The sequence below is a fragment of the Mus pahari genome, unplaced genomic scaffold (genome assembly GCF_900095145.1).
Source record: "Mus pahari unplaced genomic scaffold, PAHARI_EIJ_v1.1 scaffold_13701_1, whole genome shotgun sequence".
In the NCBI taxonomy this organism is placed as follows: Eukaryota; Metazoa; Chordata; class Mammalia; order Rodentia; family Muridae; genus Mus; species Mus pahari.
The window spans coordinates 1,730-6,210 of NW_018393306.1; positions in this window are offsets into that span (position 1 = coordinate 1,730).

A 4,481-nucleotide genomic window follows, 5' to 3' on the forward strand; every position below is an offset into this window, starting at 1 on the left:
AAGTCTCTTAACTGTGGGCTCCACTAAAATACCTTCTTACTTCAAGAGGGAAAAATATCAGGGCACAGTCACAATCAAAAGCAAAATCAAACTTCAACAGTCCATTGTCTGGGATCCACTCACCATCTTCTAGGCTCCTCCAAGGGCTTGGGTCACTTCTCCAGCCCTGCCCTTTATAGCACACAGTCTGTCTTCTAGGCTCCAGATGCTTGTACTCCACTGCTGCTGCTTTCTTGGTGGTCATCTCATGGTAGTGGCATCTCCAAAACGCTGCTGTCTTCCACTGTAACTAGGCTTCACCAACANCCTCTCATAGGCTCTCTTCATGGTACCAAGCCTCAACTCCTTTGCATGACCTCTTCAGTCCTGGGCCATCAATTGCAACTGAGGCTACACCTTCACCATGGCCTTCCATGGCCTCTCACAGTGCTGAGCCTCAGCTGCTCTTCATGACCCCTTCATGCCTTCAAAANCNGTACCACCTGGGTGACTTTTACACATTACAAGTCCTGCTGTAGTATGAGGTACAACCTTGGCTATCTCTGGAACACAGCCTCTGTGTTCTCAGAAATCATTTCCCAGAAGATATCACCTCAATGATGCTGGTCTCTTCTTAATCACCACTAATTTCTTTGCTCCAGCTAACCAGCATCAATAGTCCCAGTAATGCAAAGGTTTTTCCTTTAGTAGTTCTGGTATCCTGTTAATCACAGCTGATTCTTCAGCCCCATCTAACCAGAACCACAGAATCTTCACAATCAAATAGCAATGGTCCTGAAAAAGTCTTTAATCTTCCCTATGAAATTTCACAAGACAGAACTCTATCTTCTGCACTGTTTTCAACATTAACTGCCCAGCTCCTATACGACATCCCACTGATCTTCTAGCCCAAAGTTCCAAAATCATTCCACAGCCTTCCCCAAAACATGGTTAGGTTTTCACAGGAATACCCCCACTCCTGGTACCAATTTGTCTTAGTTAGGATTTCTATTCCTGGACAAAACATCATGACCAAGATCAAGTTGAGGAGCAAAGGGTTTATTCAGCTTACACTTTCTCAACTGAAGCTCCTTTCCCTGTGATAACTCCAGCTTGTGTCAAGTTGACACACAAAACCAGCCAGTACAGGTTGCTATCCACCCTTGTGTGTTATTGCTCTTAAATACTTGATTTGTTTGTGACAAACTGAGCAAAGACTTCCCACACGTCCAAAATCACAGAAGCAAATGTCAGAGTATGTGTAGATTAAATGGCAACTGCTCACATCATATATTATAAAGAAGAGACTTCTACAAAGGTCAAAGAGATGTGGAAACTGAATAAAATTATTTTCTGTGAGGAGAGTATTCTGTCTTAAAGGAAAACGTTGTATTTCTTGGATGTAAGACAGTCCACTGGCAGGTCTTAGGCCATGCTAGCAGTTTCTATGGGGCTATACCATGGCATCTATTTTTCTATTTGTGAGATCATATCCTATGAAGTATTAATAACAGATTTTATTATGTTGACATTGTTCATTTGGTGTTTGAGGTGTTGTATTTTTCATGTTCCCATTGTCATGTTGTTTGTGCTGTAGATAACACTTCTAAAGGTATTACAGCATTGCGTTTACATGAGAGTATTACGCATTAATTGAAATGTTGGTATTTCCTTCATAAAGAATGAAATGTCCTCATTGTACATCTACATTTGTGAAGGATAAAATTTCTCAACATTTAGCCCTCAGCGGCTATTGTACTTGCAGTGGTAACCTGTTGTGACCTTTGATGAAGCTCAACAAAAGACTGGTTACCCTTCACGACAATTCTGATGACAGGGGCTATGAGATGGATGCTCATAGGCGCCAATCATCCTTAGCAATGTTCTGTTCCGATCTATTTCTTGATCAATACAATTTATCTTTAAAATATACTTTATTTTTCATCTTCTCTATCCTCAGATCTGTGTTTTATGAATGCAGTTCTTCTGCTTGTATCTTTCTTCAATGATACAAGCAGAAGAACTTTCTTCATTGTTCATCCTGGGAAGTTATACTTAACAAAATTTGAATACCAAACAAAGATTCTTCCATTTTAATACATTTCTAAAATAAATGATCTTTACAAAACATCATCAAATTCTCTTAAAGAATTTTTATTGGGTTTCCAGGCTTTGGGGTTTTAGATGTTTTGATGACTTGGGATTGTGGTTTGTAGAATTGTGGCTTAGACCTTTGAAGACCAAGGAAGTAAGAAGACACATTATCATAGCTGCATGAGCACCTCGTGACACCTGTCACAGTAGCTGGACTAAATGAGACACATTAGAAACACTTGTAGACAGAGGTGACATCAGTGTGAAGTCATGACAGTTGTGGGGTACATCATGGACGACCTAGGAAGTAATTGTACTCTCAAGGCTGTGGGAAATCATAGGAGGATCATTGGCAGAGAGTTTCACCAAAAGACACAGCTGTCTGCCTAATGAGAGCCTCTTTGGGTGACAGTTCAGGAGCTCAATTAACATAGGAAAATCAGAAGGAGGAACCCAAGTAAAGGATGACTGTAACAGTGTGGGGCAGGGACCTGGGTAGGGACATGGACTGGGAAAGAGCTATGGAGTTCTAGTAATGGCATGCTTGGCTGGAGAGTCAGGTTTTCAGGTCAACAGGACAAACCTTGGGGAAAGACTTATAAGTGGGAGCCTGTGAGGTGATGGCTCAGTGGATGGAGGCAGCTGCCACCTTGCCTGAGGAGCTCCAGCCCCAGGGATCTCTGTGCAGGAAAGAGAGAAATTTGACCCAAGCAAGTTGTCTTCTGACCTCCACAAGGTGTTGTAGCTGTGAACACCCAGCCCCCCACCTACACACAGATACATTTATGCCCTGCTAATTTTTTATAATGCTACATTTTAGGAGCAGAAGCAAGTGTTCAGCAGTAAAGAGCACTGGCTGCTCTCCCAGAGAACCAGGCTTGTATTGCCAGCACTCACATGGCAGCTTACAACCATCTGTAACTCAAGTTTCTGGGATCCATTACACTCTTTGGTCCACAGCAAGCCTGAGGCAGGCATGTGAGTCATTTACATACATTCAGGCAAACACTCATCCATAACATAACATCCAAGTAAGTAAGTAAACACAGTTTCAGTATTGTTAATATATTTGTGGACCTGGAGAGATGATTCAGCAGTTAATATCACTGACTGCTTTCCCAGAGGTCAAGTCCCATCAACGACATGGTGTCTCACAACCATCTGTAATGTGATCTGATGCCCTCTTCTGGTGTGTCTGAAGACAGCTACAGTGTACTCGTATTAGTAAAATAAGAAAATCTTTTTTAAAAATACATTTTTCTAAATTTGATTTAATTTTGAAAAGAAAAAAATCCATTTTAAGGTAAAGTTAAGTAATATCTCCATCTGACAGGTATATAACATATTACATCATCTTAGAAACAACCGTTTTCCTAAAAGAAACATTGGGATCATTATTGTGGTTAGATTACTAATGATGAAATTGTAAAGTGAATTTAATCAGCCATTGAACTGATTAAGGCATATCAAAATATAAAGGCTGTGTGTATGTTTCATCTGGGAACCCAGAACCTGGCTGCAGGTAAGAAGGAACACGCCAGTGCAGGGATTATTTAATATTTTACTGCTACATGTCTTTTTTTACTGGCAACCTGTTTTTGTTTCTTTTTAAAATGTCACATGTCTGGGACAAAGAAAGAACTTTAAGTGGTCAGAGGAACAGATTACTGTACATTTGTGTTCACATTGACACTAGAGATTCACAGGCACTGCAAAGTGGGTGGGGACTGTCGTCAGTCAACAGAGGAAGGGACAAAGAACTGCACACGGGGTCGTTTCACCCGCAGTACTGAGAGTGAAATGACATGTTTGCGAGAAATGACTGTGGTGAGAAGAGCGGGGCTTGACGCAACACATGTGAATCATTTCCTCTGATTTGTAAGATCTTCATGAATGTATCTTGAAGGAAGAAGGGAGCTGGAGAGGAGGAGAAGCACCATGAGGAGGAGAAAAGGATGGGGGAAAGTAGAGTAGGCGGGAATGTGCAGATGGAGAAGGGGGGGGAATATTCGAGAAAGTCTGTTGAAGGCACTTCCCATGGAAGCAGACTTCTTTGCTACAGGGAGGGGGTTTCCTCTCCTGGTTCCAGGACTAGATTGATTCTCTTGCATCTGTAGCTTTTTATTTACCTTTAACTCAAGTACTGTGGTATACACTGGGGTGATCGTATATTGCCACTGTCTAGGAACCTCTGGGCAAGCACAAATCTGCTTATATCCCATTTGGGTTCCACATTTGACAACTGTTACTCTTCACTGATGACAAGCTTCATGGGTTTCTGTCTTAGTCAGGGTTTCTATTCCTAGACAAAACATCATGACCAAGAAGCAAATTGGGGAGGAAAGGGTTTATTCAGCCTACACTTCCATACTGCTGTTCATCACCAAGGAAGTCAGGACTGGAACTCA